The sequence below is a fragment of the Elaeis guineensis genome, chromosome 12, assembly GCF_000442705.2.
Source record: "Elaeis guineensis isolate ETL-2024a chromosome 12, EG11, whole genome shotgun sequence".
Lineage (NCBI taxonomy): Eukaryota > Viridiplantae > Streptophyta > Magnoliopsida > Arecales > Arecaceae > Elaeis > Elaeis guineensis.
In genome coordinates, this window is record NC_026004.2 from 19487919 (window position 1) to 19509998 (window position 22080).

At 38.3% G+C, this 22080-nt stretch overlaps 1 non-coding gene across 1 annotated transcript; it reads left to right on the forward strand.

Moving 5' to 3' along the window:
• Positions 1 to 8347: 8347 nt before the first annotated feature.
• LOC140852983 (small nucleolar RNA R71) lies at positions 8348 to 8453 on the forward strand. Its single transcript, XR_012136060.1, has one exon. It is a non-coding gene; the product is annotated as a small nucleolar RNA R71 (small nucleolar RNA).
• The last annotated feature ends 13627 nt before the right edge of the window (positions 8454 to 22080 follow it).

Below are 22080 nucleotides of genomic sequence, written 5' to 3' on the forward strand. Positions count from 1 at the left end.
TTTATGTGTTATTGCTTATCTTTATTTTCAGATTATATTATTATATTGATGTGATATGGGAATTCTTACTGGGCTATAAAGCTCACATCCCTTCATCTTTCTTTTTTTCTCAGAGTTACAAGATGTCCATGGTTGGCTATGGTATGGATTTGTGAGTGAGCGGATGCATAGATAGAGTACCATTGATACCTGATCAGAGGATTGAAGGAATGTTAATTGTAATTATGTAAGTTTTATGAATTATTATTGAAATTAAATATTATGGTTGATAAGGTTGTAATGATTTAATTTGGCCTTGCATATTCTTTAGGGCTTGCTCTAAGGACTGTGCGACTATCACGTATCCGACCCGGGTGTTGGGTTCGGGGCGTGACACTTTGAATGAGATTTCTGAATTTCTTAAAACAAGATTGAGATTTCTATTAAGCGAGCATTTGGTTAATGTAATCTGGACATGAGATAGGTGCCAGATGTCAGGTGTTCCAGAAAAACAAAAATCCAACATAGGAATCATCTAAAAATCAGACACGAAAACAACTGTATCTTCCATGTCTACGCATATGTTTATTGATATGCATATAATGAATAATTATGTTTAAGTTTATAAAAATGATTGCTGATTATTATATAGACTTGATAATCAATTTTCAAATTAGTGTTAGAAAAAATATGTAATTATAAATGCACCGTGATTTGGTGGTATAAAATGTGACAAAGTTATCTTGAAATGTTCCTTGCGTCCAAGTATTTGAGACATTAAAAACTTCAAGTTTGAAAGGATGCATGCGATGCAATTATAGGACAAGACCGTGCACCGAAAACGTACATGAGGCGGCAAGACTACTGCTTTCTTTAGTTCTTCCATAATTCACGCTCAATTATTGTGCATGGATGTGCGGCAGAAATTCGATTCGCTAGAATGCCAGCTGGCAGGTAATTTCATTCATCTTTCCTCAGTTTCTTTTTTAAAGACCCACCAACCACGCTAAGCCTGACTAAATAGAGACTCCTCCAGACATCAACCGGCCAAGAAATCCTATTATAAAGTCTGCATGCTAGCTCTTAGAAGGTCATCCAAATTAAGCTTCCCCCAAGTTATCTTATTCATTCTTTTCCTCTCAACTTCCTAGAGTACATGGGTTGTCTCTGCAACTCAAAGAGGGCATCTTGGTGGTCCTCTCTCATGCATGCCACTCTTCTACTCTTATGTCATATTTTGATCCCATCTCCCCAATTTCCTGCCATCACCAGCAGTGCAACCTCCTTGGTGGCCAGGAATAACAGCAGAAGCAGGAGTGACCACTTGGCTCTCATTTCATTCAAGTCTAATATATATAATGATCCATTTGGGGCTCTGTCCTCCTGGGACAACAAGTCGCTTCATTTCTGCCAGTGGAAAGGTGTCACATGTGGCAGTCGGCACCCTCAGAGGGTCATTGCTCTGGACTTACCCTCTCTTGGCCTAGCTGGCACCATATCACCATCCATAGCCAACCTCACATTCCTCCGCAGACTCAGTCTCCAAGAAAACGAACTCAAAGGATCCATTCCACAAGAGCTTGGCCTTGTGCATCGGCTGCGATATCTCAATCTAAGCCTGAATTCTTTGGAAGGACCAATTCCATCCAGTCTTGGAAACTGCAGACAGGTAATTACACTTGACCTACATAAGAACCTTCTCAACGGACAAGTGCCACATGAGTTGGGATCACTTCCTCAGCTCATTGTCTTGGACATCGGATGGAATGATCTTACAGGAGGCATCCCAACTTCTTTCACCAACCTCACCTCTTTGGACTACCTCCGCCTGTCCAGCAACAGGATTACAGGGGGCATCCCTACTTGGTTAGGGAACCTGTCCTCCGCCACCAATATTCGTCTTACAGAGAACACCCTGTCGGGAGCCATTCCATCTTCCTTGTGCCGTCTACCCTCTCTTATTGTCCTCGCTGTAGCACTAAATCAGTTATCAAGCATGATTCCTTCCTGTCTATACAATCTCTCAAGTATCAAGGCTTTGAGTGTGGGACAAAATAATCTCAGAGGGACTATCCCATCTCACATAGGCAGCACTCTTCCCCACCTCAGTTGGCTCGACATGGCCTTCAATCAGTTCACCGGACGTATCCCTTCTTCATTATCTAATGCTTCTGGGCTGTATTACATTCAGCTCCAAATGAACAATCTCCGTGGAGAAATCCCATGCAACCTTGAAAACTTACAGAACCTGTCAGTCTTGTCCCTTGATGGGAACCAACTAGCAGCCAAGGAGGAAAACGATTGGAGCTTCCTCACTGCTCTAACCAACTGCAGCAAATTGACAATTTTACTAATCGACAACAATAATCTTGCTGGTGTCTTACCCAATTCAATATCCAACCTCTCCACAGAAATCCAGGTCCTTGCTTTTTCCAATAACCAGATATCTGGAAACCTTCCTTCAAATATAGGGAACCTGAAAAACCTGATGGTACTTGGCATGGAGTCAACCCTTCTCACAGGTAATATTCCTGCCTCTCTTGGAAATCTTAATGCACTGCATGTACTGAATATGTCTCACAACAATTTTCTTGGCCGAATTCCACCTTCACTCGGAAACATTAGTCAATTGAATCGGCTTGAACTTCAAGGAAACAAATTGAGTGGAAGCATTCCAACCCAACTTGGAAACTGCAAGAACTTGCAGTTTCTCGCTCTCTCTGACAATCAGCTTACAGGCACTATACCCATAGAGATTCTTAGCCTGCCTTCTCTATCCTTAGGCCTATACTTGTCACACAATGCATTACATGGGCTCCTACCTTCCGAAATTGGCAACCTGATAAATGTCAATAACCTAGATATTTCTGAGAATAGATTGTGTGGTGAAATCCCTGATAGCATTGGCAAATGCGTGGTCCTTGCAAACCTCGATATGAGTGAGTAATTTTTTTGAAGGGATCATCCCGACATCATTGGGCAATCTAAAAGGCCTTCAATTTCTGGACCTCTCAAGCAACAACCTATCGGGGCATGTACCAGGATACCTCCAAATATTTCACTCGCTCCAATTTCTGAATCTCTCTTTAAACAGCTTTGAAGGCGAGGTTCCGTTAGACGGGGTCTTTGCAAATATGAGCGCATTTTCTGTATCACCCCGGCCCAAATTGGGCCCAGAATCAGCCACAGCCCACAAAAAAAAAAAAAAAAAAAAAAACAGGGGAGAAGACTCCCGAAGGGAGTCTTCTTCCTCCGTTCACCGGCTCCCAATCGGAGTCGGAGACATGCTCCCTCCGGCCCTATTTAAGCAGGAGATCCCTCCTCTCTCCTTTCCATCGAAAATCCCGGGGCAAAACGGCGGCAATCGCTGGAAATTCCTCACGGAGACCCATCACTGTGACGTCCAATTTCTCGCCGGAAAAATTTCGCCGGCGACGGAGGTAAGCCTCCTCCCCTTCCTCTCTCCTTCCCCTTCCTTCCCGTGCCGATGTGCATGCTCGCCGGCGACCGGAGTCGTCGGATTTTGTTGCGGAAGAAATCCTTCTTTTTGCCGTTTTCCGTCGCCGGTGGTCACCGCCGACCACCGGTTTGGCCGCCTCTTGCCGCCGGATCACCTCTCCTTTGGCCGCCGACCATCCCCGCGCCGGCTGCGCCGCCGACCGGCCAACCAATGAGGGGATCAAAGATCCCCTGTTTCGGTCAAAAACAAGCCGCGGGAAGAAAAGAAAAGGGTGCTTTGATAGGACTTCTTCATGCACGGTGTTGTGAGCTTGGCTCTTACGTAAAAGTGCCCCATCTTTTCTTTTAAATACTCTTTCTTGTGTAATACATTAAATTATCTAATGCAATTCTCATAAGGGGGAAGTAACTTACTTCTTCCTTGTTTCTCTCAAAAAACAATCATTAATAACAATACGAAGCAGTCAATTAAATAAGTGTACCCAAGAACAACAGGACTTGTTCAACTATGACAAGACTTGCTCAACAAAAGCATACAAATCACAAAATGCCCTCTCCGATATATCAAAGGAAAAACAGGAACATGTTCAACTATGATAAGATTCATTACAAATCCATGGAACAGTTCATCCCGATGTTTGTTGGCCTCGTGATGGTTGAGGATCCAAAGAGAACCCCCTCAAACGAAAGCAGGCAAAAAAAAAAAAAGACAAACCAAAAAATGAAAACAGATCGAAAGAGGTGAGCGCAAGAAGCAACAACAAGAACAAGCGGCTTAAGTAACAGCAGCTATATAATGTATGTTTATGTAAGCCTTCATAATGTCTTACTAATATTTGTGGACCATTCTTTATGACTTCAGACCCTGCCAATTATCTCTCTCGCTGCAGTCAATTTTTCTACAATATCTCCTGTCTGCATTCGTTCTTTGGGTGATCTGTTGACAACGCAAGCACTCAAGGCAAGCACTCAAGGCAAAATTTATGTGCATCCTTAAACAATGTCGGTCAGTAAAACCCATTTTGTAATACTTTCGCGATCGTTCTCTTCCCATTGAAATGTCTCCCGTATGCATGAGAGTGACAAAAGGTAAGTATACTTTGATACTCACTCTCAGGGACATAGCGTCGAATCACTTAGTTAGAATAATATTTGAACGATTAAGATTTCTCTTAATAATAATGTTTGACCTATGAGAAGAATCGATCCTTCTCCTATTTTATCCAATAGAGAGAAACTTGTCCTGTTGCTAAATAGTTAACGATGTGGGCAAACCATGGGATTTGATCAGAGGAAGTTGCAAAAAATTGTTCGTTAGAAAATTTCTCTTAAACTTCATTTATACTCATCGTATGACCAACTAAGATTCTAGAAATGTGATCAGCGATCATATTTTTGAAATCCTTCTTGTCTCGAATTTCTAGATCAAAATTTTGAAGTAGAAGGATCCATCTGATCAATCATAGTTTAGTATCTTTCTTTGAAAGCAGATGTTTTAGAGTCAGATTTTTAGATCAAATTCTTGAAGCAGAAGAATCCATCTGATCAATCGTGGTTTAGTATCTTTCTTTGAAAGCAGATATTTCAGAGCCGCATGATCAGAATATACTAGAATCTTAGACCCTAACAGATATGAACGAAATTTATCAAGGATGAATACCACCGCTAGTAGCTCTTTTTCTATCGTGGTGTAGTTCAATTGGGCATCGAATAGAGTTTTGCTAGCGTAATAGATCACATGTGGCTCCTTATTGATTCTTTGACCTAAGATGGCCCCTATTGTGAAATCAAAAGTGTCACATATGATTTTAAATGGAAAGGATCAATCAGGAGATTTTATTATGGGTGCTGTTGTCAGGACTGTTCGTAATGTGTGAAAGGCTTGTAGACATTCTTCATTAAAGACAAATGGCGTGTCTTTGGCTAGCAGATGGCACAAGGGTCTCGATATTTTGTTAAAATCTTTAATGAAGTATCTGTAAAATCTAGCATGACCTAGGAAGGATCGTATTTGTCGAATTGAAGTAGGGAGTGATAGTTTTGAAATGACCTCAATTTTGGCTTTGTCTACCTTAATCTTCCTTTCAGAAATAATATGTCCCAATATGATTTCTTTTCGAACCATGAAATGGCTCTTTTTCCAACTTAAAATCAGATTTGTTTCCATGCAGTGCTTAAGGACTTTGGAGAGGTTATGAAGATAATCCTCAAAGGTGGTTCTAAACATGGAGAAATCATCCATAAAAATTTCGAGATATTTGTCCACCATATCTGAAAAAATGATCAAAATACATCGTTGAAATATAGCGGGTGCATTGCAGAGCTCGAACGGCATATATCGAAAAGCGAAAGTGCCATAAGGGCAAGTGAAAGTGATTTTCTCTTGGTCATCTGAAAATATAGGTATCTGATTGTACCTTGAATAACCATCTAGAAAATAGAAAAAATGTTGACCCACTAGCTGTTCTAAGATTTGGTCGACGAAGGGTAATGAAAAATGATCCTTTATAGTAACAGCGTTTAGTTTCCTATAGTCAATGCATACTCGCCAGCTAGATGGTGTGCGAGTGGGGAACAATTCACCTTCTTCATTCTCCACCACAGTAATACCTGATTTCTTAGGTACTACTTGGATAGGACTGATCCATTTACTATCGGATATGGGGTAGATGATTCCAGCATCTAACCATTTTACCACTTCTTTCTTCACTACTTCTTGCATGTTTGGGTTCAGTCTCGTCTGCATGTCTAGATGGGGATGGCATCTGCCTCACAATGAATGTGGTGCATATAGATGGAGGGGTCAATTCTTTTTAGATCGATAATGGACCAGTCGATAGCCTCTTTGTTTTCCTTCAGAACACCAACCAATTGTGCTTTCTGATCCGGGGTCAAGTCTGATGCAATGATCACTGGGAGGGTGTCATTAGGTCCTAGGAATGCATACTTGAGTGCGACTGGAAGTGGCTTTAATTCTATTGCAGGTGGTGATTCTAATGACGGGACTGTGGATGTATTGGCTAATGCGGACAATGGCTCATACTTGATTGTTCAAGGGGGAGTAGTTTCAGCATTTGATGTATCAACTAGAATATTTACTTCTTCGCTACCTCTCTCCATATCACAGTCATCCATTCCAAAGTGCGTCAAGTGGGTTTCTCGAGAATCATGTGCAAAAATCATTTATGTTGCTTCCTCTATGATGTCTTCGAATGTATCTATCTCGAAGCAACTATTAGTTGATGGTCCCTGGGATGCACTGAACACATTCAGGCTCAATTTTTTATTCCCAAACGATACGTCCATAACTCCTGTCCTACAATTGATGCATGTGTTTGCTGTAGCTAGGAAGGGTCTGCCTAAGATAATGAAAATTTGCCTTGGATTGCCACTCAGTTCTATGTCAAAAATCAAAAAATCAACTGAAAAATAGAACTCATTTATCTTGACCAAAACATCTTCGATCATCCCATGTGGTGTCTTAATTGATCTATCAGCTAACTGTAAAGTGACCGACGTGGGTTTCAGTTTTCTAAATCCAAAAAGTTCATAAATCGAGCTAGGTAAAAGGTTCACACTGGCCCCTAGATCCAGGAGAGTTTGTTTGATGTGAAAGTCTCCTATAATGCAAGAAATGATAGTGGTACCTGGATCTTTAAGCTTTGGAGGGATAACATGATGGAATATAGAGCCAGCTTGTTCGGTGAGGCATACTTTCTTTGGGAGTTATGATCGGGATTTACGTTTCTGAGTGCATATTTTTTTCAAAAATTTTACGTAAGCTGAGACCTGTTTGATTGCGTCTAGAAGGGAGAGATTAATTTGGACTTGCTTAAATAATTCTAACATCTCGTCGAGTCTTCCTCCCTTCTTATCTGCAGGAGTAGGGGCTTTAGGCAAGTAAGGTGATTCCAGTGCAGTTGGTCTATTCTCTACTTTTGGGTCCTCTTTATTCTTGGGTGATTCAGACTTGGTCAGAGGTCTAGGGTAAGTCTTATTGGTTATACTCATGTGTTCAATGACCTTCCCATTTTGAGAGTCATGATTAATTTGGCATGATCAAAAAAGGTATCTAGATTATTGAAGCTCTCAACTATGAATTACCCTTTCGGATTGCTCTCAGATTGGTTAGGTAATTTTTCTCCTTCCCTCCTACTGATTGTGGTTGCTAGTTAACCTATTTGGATCTCTAGCTTAGCAATGGATTGCATGTGGGAGTTAAGGGTTTGGGTGTTGACTTCTAATCGTTCTAGTACTTTTAAAACTTTCTCCTCAAAAGCTGAGCTATGACCGATAATAGACGGTTGAGGAGCATTTTGGAACTGATGGTATGGTCCATGTCTATATATCGGGTCCTGATAGTTAGGTCTAGGTACAGCAGGACCAACCACTGACTGTGGTCTTCAAGAAAAATTTGGATGGTTTCTCCAGTCGGGATTATAAGTATTCAAAATATGAATTATTTTTCGATCTATGAGCTTGTTGGGTTTGAGCTTGCTGGACCTGCTCGTGCACAAACTCAGAAAATTGAGATGCGGTTGGGCATTCACTAATAAAATGGGTCAGACTTGCACACAATGCACAAACATCTTGGACTATGTTAGGTAGAGTCGAAGAGTATCCAGTATTCAGAAGACGGTCTAATTTTTGAGATAACTCATCTATCTTACTGTGGATATCCATAACATTTCCAATTTGATAGATTCCAGCTCTTTTCTATTGAGACATGGGTTGTTCTCTAGAGATGGCAGAGATATGATGCAGGGAGTTCTCATTAAGTGTTTCAAAAAGTTGCCAAACCTCATCCTCACTCTTTAGCAAGAATGTCCCACCACACGATGCATCGATCATTTATCAGTGTTTCTCTGATAGACCATCGTAGAAACACTGAACAAGTTGCCATTTGAGGACAGCATGGTGGGGGCATTTATGAATAAGGTCTCTTAACATTTCCCATATCTCATGAAAAAGTTCACCATCCAATTGAAAAAAATCAGTGATGGCTTTTCTAATTTGATTTATTTTTTTAATTGAGAAGTATTTCTTGAGGAATTCTCTCTGAAGATGGTCCCAAGTTAAAATGATTATGGAATCTAGGGAGTTTAACCAATGCTTGGCTTTGTCCTTAAGTGAAAAAAGAAACAGTTTCAATCTGAGGGCATCATCAGAGAAGTTTTGGATTTTTACTGTGGAGCATATCTTAAGAAATTCATCTAAGTGTTTATATGGATCCTCGTTCATCTGTCTATAGAATGATGGTAGCATTTGAATAATACTAGACTTGATTTCGTATTGTGCCACCTCCATAGGAGGAGGCTGGATATATGACGAGTAGGTATAAGATGAGGGAGTAAAATACTCCCTCAATTATCTTGGTGGGTCAGTCTCTTATTTTGGATCCATGATTTTGATTTGATTTACTCAAATCATTCTTTCTAGGTCTAAGTCTAATGGGTGTAAATCAGGTTGTAATGATCGACGTCCTAGCATACACCCAAAAGATCTCATCGAGTTTTAATTTCAATAAAAAAAATTTTTTTTGAAAGAGAAGAGGAGAAAAGGAGGAGGAAAAAGAGTTCTAAAGAAAAGAACCTAAGGAGTTCTAATGCTAAGAAGATAGAGAAGAATTAATTAGATTTGATATTTTTAGTTAACAATCAAGTGGTTCAATTAATCTTATCTATGGATTATCCTAGATCTAGATAGCTCCTAACTGTCAAGGTCACCTTCAAGCACTCCAAGTAGCAGATTAGCCGCTCAACTAGCTAGATAAATATAAGGTTGGTGGAGATCCCCCTGTTGCTTTCCTTAGACACCAACTGTATTGATCAGGTAAGTGAACGGAATCAATTAATGAACCATCTTTTTTTGAGACGTAATTCCTGAACCACTTTTCTAGACACCAGTTAAATTGACTAACCTGAGCCCGATCCAACTTTTAGGATTTTTTGTCCTACTGAGCTCGAGGATCTTTAGGGGTCAATGTCTAATCGATTTTAAATTAGAAGTTTAGGTCAATGCAATTGCAAGATGGTGTTTTGTGGGTCAAGGAAGGGTGATGAAATCCCTACCTTATGTTGATTAAGATTTTGCCCTTAAAAGTTTTTATGAAAATATGCAATGCAAAAGGAAAAAGTATCCAAACATGTTAAGTAGCTTTTAAAATTTAATTAGTTTATTTATATTAGTCAAGTGTTATGTGGTGTCTTTGTATTCTTTTTATATTATATTATCTTTAAGCAAAAAAGAATAAGAGGTGAGTTTTAAATTAGGTTAATTAGGTATGAGAAGATCTAGTAAATCTAATTAAATAGAAAGTAAATAATGCTAAGATTAAAAAGCAAGTAGGTAGCCTACAAATAAAGCAACAAATTAAATTTACTTTTAGAGTAATAAATTATTCTAAGCTATGAAAAATAGTAAATCACTAGGAATAATAGATAATAATAAATAAGGTAACTACTCACTATGCAAATAAAGTAATCTCATAGTTAAGAATAAAAGATAACTACATAATCTAAATAAAAGTAAAGAATCTAATCTACTTAGGAAGCAAAAAATTACTAATTATATAAAGTAGTAAATTATTCTAACCTATAGAAAGCAGTAGATCACCAGATTATAGAAAGTAGAAAATTTTTTTATGCATGCAAATAAAGAAATCTAGATATAAAATAGTAAATCTATCATATACGAAAAGTAATATAAGACAGAAATTTTTTTAAAAAAATAAATAGAAAGTAATTAAGTAATTAAAATAAATTAACTAACAATAAAAGGCAAACTACTAATCAGCAAAGTAAAGTATGGAAAATAAAAGTATAAGAGAAAAAAATAATCAACTAAAAATATAAAGCAGTAAAGCATATAAGGCAGTCAAGTAATCTAAAGTAAGAAATAAAAATCTAAAAATAGTAAAATATTTTTTTTATTATTTTATAGATTTTTTTGATTTTTTTTCAAAATAATTACGTCAAGATTTCTGGCAACGGTACCAAAATTTGATACGTATCTAGCACACCAAAATTAACCCTACTCACTACTATGTAGATAGGATGAGTTGGGATCGTATCTGCAGGAATCTTAGTTGATTGTTTTGACAATACAAAAGAAAAAAATAATAGATTGTAAGAAACTAAGAAAGAAGCATGAAAATTATAATAAAATTACTTTTCATTAATCAAATAAAGAAGCATACATAAAGAAAAATAAAATTACGATACAAGACAACTAAATCAAATTGATCTTCTTGCTGCATCCGATGGTGGATGTATCTCCTTTAATCCACCATCTTCCTCCGTGCAGACAGTGGCAGGATGGCAGAAAGACTTGGTCTAGGAACTCCAAGAAAGAAAGGTTGATGGAAGCGGATATGTAGAAGAAAAAAGATAGCGGCACTAGGATTAGGACCTCTTCTAGATTTGATGAGACATGAAAAAGAGATCTGTGGAGGAATATAGTGTCGTGCTAGGTTAGTACCTCTCCTAGACTTATAGAGAAGAAGAAGAGAGAGAGAAAGAGAGTAGCTTGAAGAGAATTTAGAGTTGGCTTGATTGAAGAAGATGGAGGCCTTAGGGTTCTATTTATAGAGTGAGGAGGCTAGGGTTTCATAAAAAGAGAGGTGGAAGCATGAATAAGAACTCTTGGATCTTCATATTGATTCTCCTTCATTGATCTTTAAGTCGTGTTCACACTGGAATAGGAGCTGGTTGCTTGGTTCACTCAAGTCTAATCCAATTTGAGTCTAATTTGAGTCATATGAATCTAAACTCCCAATTATCTATAAAATAGATTAGAGAGCATCAAATTTTAATAAAATAATATCAATTATTATAATATTTAATATCTCTAGTGACTTAAATTAAGTATTCATCACTTACATTCGTGTGCTTTACAAAAATGAAGAATATTTGGATCATTTGCTCCTTAATTGTCCTGTTCAGCCAGCATCAGTAAACAGTTTTAATGTTGACTCAACCAAGCCAATTTACCATGCAAGGTTTCAGCCCATGAACAACTTGGAGACAGCAAATTATCAAGAAAAAAATGAATAGATTAGTTGGGAATGATTTTCAGAACCATCCCGAATCGGATGGTTCAGGGCGTGTCGAACTAAACTGGCGAAAAAAAGAACGGTTCCAGCTTCGAAAGCAGCATATGCCGGCACTGTGGGAGAGAGAGGGAAAGAGAGGAAGATAGAGAGAGAGAGAGAGAGAAGAGGGTAGGGAGATGCCAAATGACGACACTGCCAGAGGGCGGAGCTAGCCTATCGAGGCTGTCGGAGGGCTACAGAGGCATCCAAGCTCAGTGTCGCCCGATAGGGGCTTTAACCCCCTAGAGAAAGAGAGAAGGGGGATGCTACCGGATGGCGGGGACAGCGGTAGAGAAGGATCTCTACCGTCGCTAGGTGGCCGCTGTGGCCAGTGAGCGAAGTCGCAGCTACAGAATAGGGGCGACCGCCCCGTTCCTTGCATCGCATTTTTAGAAATGACTATGAATCCAGCAAACCCAATGATGTTTTCTCTATTTCAATTTTTTTATTAAAAAAAAGTTGAGAAACAAAGAAGCCGACAATAGATTTGCCAGCTTCACTATTTCATCATTTTTTTCTAAAAAAAATTCAGAAATAGTGAAGCCTGCAATGGGTTTGCCGGTTCACTATTGTCAAGCTTTTTTAAAAAAATCTTAAAATAGAGGCGATCGCCCCTGTTTCATGGCCGTGGAGCCGCAGGTGGTGTTTACACTACCTGACAACCATAGCGGCCAGTCAGAGGCTCTCTAACGGCCTCTCCGCGGACTTCCCTCGAACTTTTTCTTTTCCTTCCCCCTCTCTCTCTTCTCTCTTTTCTCCCGCAGAAGACACGGAGCCACGGTGGCCACCGACGGCACCTTCGCTGCCTCCACTTACTTCCCTCCCCTCTCTTTTTCTCTTCATCTCTTTTTTTCTCATACTCTCTTTTCCTCCTCTCCGGTTCATCCCTTCCTCCTTTTATCGGTTTGCGCTGGTCCGATCTGATACGGGATGGTACCAATTTATGTTGCCGGCTGATCGAAATAGTATCTGGTATCGATTTTGAAAACCGTAGTTAGGATACTCTAGCAGCTGCATCTTACTGGTCCTCACGGATAGAAAGTAATATATGTAAATTCTGCAATTTAGAATATAATATGCTGGGGCTTATCCTTTCGATTTTTATTTTGAATGAATGGACTGATCTTGTGGCTCTAAAATACAGAAATATTATCTTTCAATAACTTTTGGAACTTCTTCCGCCCTCATCTTTCTTCTTCCCCCTCCCGTTCTCTTATGTAATCTTCACTTTTATTTGCTGAACAAAAGCAATGCGCACAATTCAAAAAAAGAAAAAAGCAGAGCAATGAGGCTTTTGTCTGATCTTCTCTTAATTAAAAAAAAAAAAAAAAAGAAAGCCTGGTCCAAGAGAATCTTTCAAGTCAATCATTCCCTTCTTGCCTTTAACCATTCTAACAATTAAGGAGACTCATGATTGCAAAAAATGAATTTAAAATGATTAGATGCAGTGGAAAAATTAAAGACATTATTTACATGTATAAGCGTCATGTACAACATAACTTATGTGTCATCCATACCTTTAACTTCCATCAAGATTACAAAATCTAAAAAATCCAAGAGTAATTCACGTCCAAAAATAAATAAATAAAAACATCATGTAAGCAGTACTGACCTTTAAAATAGTTACATGTGTATAACAAAAAGACTTACTTTGAATTTTCAAAAGAAAAAAACAGTCACATTCTTATCAAAATTCAGAATGAAGGATGTATGTTAAAAACCTTAGGTTCTTCCAGAGCAAAAAAATGCAGATGTGCCTTTGATTCATCTGCAAAAAGTGATTAGATTATCATTGACTTATCATACCATTCTCTTCTCACTTCCCCAGCAAAGCACAACACTAAAACAGTGAAATAAGGTAAATTATATGGAGTTGCATGCAGTAATCCCTCTCGTCTTGCGATATTGAGCTCCATCCAAGGTGATATATGCTTTGACTACAACGAGTGGAAGAATTTCAATATAATATATATGCGTACATATATGTATATATATATACATATGCATGCATGCACGTATGTATACATATATGTATGTATACACATACATGTCTATGTATATATATTCTTTTGGTTGTTTAAAATCACGACATTATACTGACATCAATGACCACAACAGGCCAGAAAATCAATATGTATTGGGAACTTATAAGGCTTTAAAGCAATTCTTAAGCTCATATTACACTCTGGACAGCAAATCATTTTTCTCGTTAATTTAGACCAACCAAATCAACTTCAAAACCTAACAAGAAAATCCCAAAACACCTTAATTTAGTTATTTCCAACTTCTAATTTGTAATATTCAACTAATTCACATCACTCGCAAATGCATTTGGGCATGCCCAGATCAAGTTGAATGCGTCCATCACGACCAATTAGCAGTACTGTTTGCGTTCCATGACATGAAGTAATCAACTAAGGATGCATTCATTGGGATTCACCGTAATCTATGTATAAACACATGCAAATTATTTTAAAAATTATAGAATCTGATCGAAGAAACTCAAATCTCTAGGTATTGCCAAGCAAAATCTGAGGGAGGAGGATTTGCTCTTCATCAACTCTCTAACAGTAGGTAATATTATAAAGATGGGGCATCCATGTGACTTTTTATTCTCAGAGGACACTACATCTCCTTCCATTGCAAAAAAGAAGACCCTAAGGCTGCAATGTTGTGGACGGTCCAAGGAGTTTGCCTCGATCACCTATGCTATTTGATGGGGAAGCTCCCGAATGCAATGTTTTGTTCGTGATAGACCCTCCAAGAATGGCAGTGTTCAGTGGTGTTTCCCATTTTGCCGTGTTGTTTTCACCCCAAATGAAGTTCTTGTCTTTGGGTGCAACGTTGTTGTGTTGCAAGCTATATTGCATTAGGAAGTTAGTTTCTGATTTTCTTTCACTCTCTTCCTATGACCTCTTCAAGAATGAAGCCCTAGTTTGGGATGTTAGGCTATATCTGCTTTTCAAAAAGCATTGGTCATTTTGATCTCTCATGCTCTCATACAGATCTTGTTTTGGAATGTAGGAGAAGTCGGATTTTTTCGAAACATCGCTTGGTTACAAGTACCATCAAAGATTCTAGCTATGAGGTTGTGTGCCTTTAGGAAATGAAGCTTTGATCATTTCATCCATACTTTGTTGACTTCCATCTATGGGATTAGGTTCGAGGATTTCTATGTCTCAGATGCTATTGGATCTTCAGGTGGATTACTTACTGCTTGGGACCTAAATATGGTTGAGGGGATGTCATTTCATTTCGATAAATATTCCTTCAGCACGATTTTTCAAATTCGTAGCAATCAGGAGAAGTGTATTATCACCAATATTTATGGCTCGCATGACGATAAAGGTCGTAAATTTTTTTTGGCTGAACTAGAAGATCTTCATTGCTTCGTTCAAGACCCATGGGCAATCGTGGGGGATTTTAACGTAAACAGATTTTTCTCTAAAAGATCTGATGCTCCTAGAAGCTTTAAAAGGTGTAAGGTTCTTAACTCCTTTATCAACTCATTAGCTCTATAGAGATTAGTACAACCTCTCACAAATTCACTTGATCGAACTTTAGAGATTGTGCTAGTCTCGCCAAATTAGACAGAAGTCTTGTCTCCATGTCTTGGCATAACGCCTTCCCTCTCTCTGAGCTCATTCCCCTTGTTCGTGCAACTTCAGATCATGTGCCTCTTTAGCTATCTACAAGATAGACAACAAAGAACAATGAGAAGGTTAAGAGGCCTTCTTGATTTGAAAACATATGGTATTTCTACGACAGTTTGGATGGTGTCATCAAGAGCTGGTGGTCTGAAGCTCCAGCTTTTGAGGATAGGGCTGCCAATATGGTTCTTCATCTCTACTATCTAAGGTCCAAACTTAGGAAATGGAGTAAACAATCGGTTGGTAATATTACCCATAGGAAAACCTCTATCTGTAATCAAATCAATGCTTTGGATTTACTAGAAGAATTGAGGACCCTCAGTGCTGAGGAAAGAATGAATAGAATGAACTTGAAACTTCATCTTGACTGGCTAGTGCAACAGGAAGAATCATTTTGGAAGCAAAGATCTCGCATTTCATGGCTACAAGACAGTGACAGAAATATAAAGTTTTTTCACATCTCAGCAAGTAACCGCCTGAGAAAGAGCAAGATATTTGAGCTTCAACATAGCAATGATATTCTTCATGACCATCAAGCCATTCATCAAGCTTTTCTCTCTTATTATACCACTTTGTTGGGAACTAAAGAAGCTACCTTGGTTTGCCTCAATTGAAAGAAACTCTACCATGAAAAACATTGTAATTTAAGTTTCCTCGTTAAACCATTAACAGAGGAAGAAATTCGATCTACAATTTTTTCCAATGGCAAAGGATAGATCGCCAAGGCCAGATGCATTCCAAGCTTCCTTCGACCAAAGATACTGGGATTGTTTAAAATCTGACATGTTGAAGCTTTTCTCTAACTTTTATAATGCACCTTATGACCTCTCTGTTGGAAAAAGCAAATATTAAATGTATTTGAAGAAATCGAAAGGTCATTTTGTAAACTTAATTGAAGTGGGAAAAACCAAGAGTCACATGGAAAAATCAAAAGTCACATTGAAAAGCCAAGAGTCACATGGAAAATCCAAGAGTCACATGGGAAGTCTAAATGATAAATTTATTAGGGGAGTCAAAAGGTCATTTCTTATACCTATAAATAGGTGGTTGTTGTAGAATGTATGGGGTGGTGAAGTGGTATCCAGAATAGAAAAAAAAAGAGAGGGTTTGTGAGAAAAAGTTGTATTGCTCCATTATTTTATATAGTTTCTCATACTATTGTTGTATGTTCCACCACCATTACATATTCTATCAAAGTGGTATCAGAGCCCGGAGGTTGAAAATATGTCCAACAGCATGCAATTCCCCATTCCACGACTCACCACCACCAATTATGAGAATTGGAGCATCCAAATGAAGGCATTGCTAGGCTCCCAAGATATTTGGGAGGTTGTTGAAAAGGGATATGAAGAACCCCAAGATGACCGCGCACAGACGGCGGCACAAAGAACGGCGCTTGTCGATCAAAGAAAAAAGGACAAGAAGACCCTTTATTTCATCTATCAAGGGCTAGATGAAGCCGGATTCGAGAAGGTTGCTTGTGCCACCAACTCAAAACAAGCTTGGGAGATCCTCGAAAACGCTCATAAGGGCGTTGAGAAAGTGAAGAAGGTGCGCCTCCAAATGTTGAGAGGCGAGTTCGAGACTTTGAAGATGAAGGAAGGAGAATCCATCTCGGATTACTTCACAAAGGTTCTTTCTAATGTAAACCAAATGAAAAGAAATGGTGAGAATGTAGAGGACAAGCGTGTGGTGGAGAAGATCCTAAGATCCTTGGATCAAAAGTTTGACTATGTTGTAGCTGCAATTGAAGAGTCCAAAGATGTGGACACTATGACAGTTGATGAACTCATGGGTTCTCTACAAGTCCATGAGCAAAGGATCTTGATGCGGAAAGAAGAATCCTTGGAGCAAGCCTTGAAGTGCAAGCTCACCATCAATGAGAAGAAGGATGGCCCAACTAGCGAAAGCAGTCAAATAAATCGCGGTCATAGTTATACCCGCGGATACGGTCATGGACGAGGCCGTGGACGAGGACGAGGTTTCTTTGGGCATGGCAGAGGAAGAGGAGGCATAGGAGTCTTACCTAATGAAGAAAGCACACAAGGTCCCTCTAGCGGAAGAAGGCAACGAGGTTTCTCAAGAGGAGGACGAAGGTATGACAAAAGTAAAATTAAATGTTATACTTGTGGTAAATATGGTCATTACTCCTCAGAATGTTACCATAATGAGAATAACCAAGTGCATGAGAAGGTCAACTATGCAAAGGAGGAAGGAGAAGATGGTATCTTGCTACTAGCAGAGAAGGGAGAAGAAGCTTCCAATGAAAATATTTGGTACTTGGATACCGGTGCAAGCAATCATATGTGTGGGTACAAACACATGTTCAAAGAGTTAGATGAGACAATGGAAGGCAATGTTTCTTTCGGTGATACCTCAAAAGTTCAAGTGAAGGGGATAGGTAAAATCCTAATTCAACTCAAGAATGGTTCTCAACAGTTCATTTCTAATATTTACTATGTGCCTAATATGAAAACAAATATCTTAAGTCTTGATCAATTATTAGAAAAAGAATTTGATGTTGTTATGGAAGGTAGATATCTTTACTTAAGAAAATATGATCAGCTGATTGCAAAAGTACCTATGACCAAGAACCGAATGTTTATATTGAACATCAAGTATGTTATGACAAAGTGCTTGAGTGCATGCATGAAGGATGACACATAGCTATGGCACTTGAGGTTCGGGCATGTGAACTTTGGTTCCTTGAAACTCTTATCTTCGAAGGCGATGGTGAAGGGATTACCTCTCATTGAGGATACCCCTGAAGGAATATGTGAAGGATGTATTATTGGAAAACACTCAAGAGCTAGCTTCCCAAAAGAGTCATTTCATCAAGCCCGAAGGCCTTTGCAACTCATCCATACGGATATTTGTGGTCCCATCACACCGGTCTCATTTGGAGGTCGTCATTATTTTCTAACATTTATTGATGATTTTAGCAGAAAAACTTGGGTGTATCTCTTGAAGGAGAAACGTGAGGCCTTGGAGACATTCAAAAGGTTTAAAGCTCTTGTGGAGAACCAAACCGGATGCAAAATCAAAGCTTTGAGATCAGATCGAGGAGGAGAGTTCACCTCGAAGGCATTTGAGGAGTTCTGCAAATCTCAAGGTATTTGGAGGACTTTGACTGCACCATACTCACCCCAGCAAAACGGCATAGCAGAAAGGAAGAATCGGACCATTCTTGACATGGTGAGAAGCATGTTGAAGACGAAAGAAATGCCAAAAGAGTTTTGGACGGAAGCTGTGAATTGTGCGGTATACATTCTCAACCGCTGCCCAACAAAGAATCTTGAAGGAAGGACCCCTCAAGAAGCATGGAATGGATATAGGCCAGATGTATCTCATCTGAGAGTATTTGGTTGCATTGCCTATGCACACATCCCAGATCAAAGGAGAAGCAAGCTTAATGACAAGAGTTATCCTTGCATCTTTATAGGATATGATCAGAGATCCAAGGCATACAAACTTTATGATCCAAAGGCGAAGAAGATCCTCATAAGCCGTGATGTGAAATTCAATGAAGAAGGAATCTGGAATTGGGGCATCAACATGATAGAGGTGCAAGAAGAAGAAGAACAAGTGAAGGCTCAAGTTGAAGATCTCACATCACCTTCATCACCTAGCACGAGATCTCCATCTTCAAATGAAGAATCCAGAAAGATAAGAAGCATTCAAGATCTCTATGAGGTGACGAGTCCCCTTAATCTCATTTGTTTATATGCTAATGAGGATGTAATCTCTTTTGAAGAAGCAGTGAAGAATAAAAACTGGAGGATGGCCATGAATGAAGAGATGAAGGCAATCCAGAAGAATAACACATGGAAACTTATTACTCTTCCAGAAGGTCATGAACCCATTGGAGTGAAATGGGTATATAAGGTAAAGAAGAATGCAGAAGGAAAGGTGGAAAAATATAAGGCTCGATTAGTAACTAAAGGCTACAAGCAGCAAGCCGGAATTGACTACAAAGAGGTATTTGCTCCCGTAGCACGCATGGAGACCATTCGTCTGGTGATTTCTTTGGCTGCACAGAGTAATTGGAACATCTACCAATTAGATGTGAAGTCGGCATTTCTAAATGGCTTTCTAGAAGAAGAAGTATATGTTGAACAACCCAAAGGGTATGTGAAGAAGGGACATGAAGAGAAGGTTTTAAAGCTAAGGAAGGCACTTTATGGTTTAAAACAAGCTCCAAGAGCATGGAACTCAAGAATTGATGGCTACTTCAAAGCAAATGGCTTCAAGCAATGTCCCTATGAGCATGCTGTGTATGTAAAGGAGAAAAATTCTAACATTCTACTTGTGTGTTTGTATGTGGATGATCTTATTTTTACAGGTAATAATCCACAAATGTTTGAGGAGTTCAAGCATGCCATGATGAAGGAGTTTGAGATGACAGACATGGGGTTAATGACATATTTTCTGGGTTTGGAGGTTAAACAATATCAAAAAGGAATTTTCTTATCTCAAGAAGGTTATGCCAAAGAAATCTTGAAGAAATTCAAGATGAAAGATTGTAACCCTATAAGCACCCCCGTTGATTGTGGAGCAAAGCTGTCAAAAGAAGATGAAGGAGAGATTGTGGACCCTACTCTCTATAGAAGCTTGGTAGGATGTCTGAGGTATATGACATGTACTAGGCCGGATATTCTATATGCAGTCGGCCTAGTCAGCAGATTCATGGAGGAGCCCAAATTAATGCACTGGAAGGCAGCAAAGAGAATTCTTCGTTACATCCAAGGTACTATTACTGATGGACTATTTTATTCTCATCATAGTAACTTTGAACTTGTGGGCTATTCGGATAGTGATTGGGCTGGAGACATGGATGATCGGAAGAGTACTTCCGGATTTGTATTTTCTATGGGAGATGCAGTTTTTTCATGGATGTCAAAGAAGCAACCTATTGTTACTCTTTCTACATGTGAAGCTGAATATGTTGCTGCATCCGCATGTGTATCACATGCTATATGGCTAAGAAGCTTGCTGAAGGAAGTTCATTTTGAGCAAAAGGAACCTACCAAGATAAGCATTGATAGCAAGTCGGCTATTGCACTAGGAAAGAACCCGGTGAATCATCAAAGAAGCAAGCATATTGATGTGCGTTTTCATTCAATCCGGAAACATGTGAAGAATAAAGAAGTAAAGCTACTGTATGTGAAGACACAAGATCAAGTTGCCGACATATTCACTAAACCATTAGGAGCAGAGCTCTTCACCAAGCTTAAAAGTTCTCTTGGCATGATGAAGAAAGAACAATTAAGTTTAAGGGGGGTGTTGGAAAAAGCAAATATTAAATGTATTTGAAGAAATCGAAAGGTCATTTTGTAAACTTAATTGAAGTGGGAAAAACCAAGAGTCATATGGAAAAATCAAAAGTCACATTGAAAAGCCAAGAGTCACATGAAAAATCTAAGAGTCACATGGGAAGTCTAAATGATAAATTTATTAGGAGAGTCAAAAGGTCATTTCTTATACCTATAAATAGGTGGTTGTTGTAGAATGTATGGGGTGGTGAAGTGGTATCCAGAATAGAAAAAAAAAGAGAGGGTTTGTGAGAAAAAGTTGTATTGCTCCATTGTTTTATATAGTTTCTCATACTATTGTTGTATGTTCCACCACCATTACATATTCTATCACTCTCCAGGTTGAATTACAACTTTGTTACTCTAATTCCTAAGAAAGGGGAATGCTTGAATGTATCAGACTATCACCCAATTAGTCTTAAGAATGGGATGATTAAGATCTTGTCTAAAGTGTTATTCATTAGTCTCCATGCTAAGATTGATGAACTTATCTTGGATTGCCAAACTACTTTAGAATAAGGCCATGTAATTTTCGAGGGTTTTGTAGCTGCTGCTGAAATCGTCTCTTTTTGCCCATGCTCTTGAAGTCCTAGCATCCTCTGTAAAATTGATTTTGAAAAAACTTTTGACTATGCCTTTTGAGATTTTTTATTTGATCTACTTCATCAAAGGAGATGTGACAAAAAATGGATTGATTGGATGCCCTTATTGTTTATTTCTTCAACCTCGATGCTTGTTATAAACAACTCAATTGGGTCTTCGTACCTCAACAAAAGAGGTCTAAAGCAAGGTAACAAACTATCACCTCTTCTTTTTATTTTGATTGTGGATACTCTCACCAAAATTTAAAAATCATTAATTTGGAAAGGCTACTCGAAGGAATCAGAACTTGCTCCATATCACTGAACACATTTAGTCTTTACTTCGCTGATTATACATTAATTTTCTATAAAGTAGACAAGCTAAGCATAAATTTTCTTAAATTTATTTTATATGCTTACCAGCTGGCAACTAGGTTGAAGATAAACTTTCAAGAATCCCAGCTCGTTGGATTGGAAATTAGTGAACATCTTGGGGGAATGTTTGCTGATGATATGCTTGGTTGTCAAGCATCCAAGCTACCCATTTAATATCTTTAGGGCTGAAATCAGATCGGATATGGATCGAATATCAGCATATTCATATCTATATTTATTTTATTTGACGAATACAAATATAGATACGGATATTTTTTGGATACAAAAATTCATATCCATATTTATTTTAAAAGAATACGGATACAATTTGGATATTGAAAGTATGGATATAATGATGGATGTAACTTAGATGATTAAATTTTATGACTACAAAGTCAAAGATATTATTAAATAAATGATAAATTAAGTTAAAAATATGTTTATATAGTCATATATTTTTTTTAAAATTAATAAATGCTATATAAAATTATATAATATAAGATTATATGTAGATTCGGATATTCGAATACGGGTTAGATAGTTGTTTATCGATATCTATATTTATTTTTCTTTGATGGATATGGATATAGATATTAGTTGGATCCTCAAATTTCTATCCATATTCGGATTAA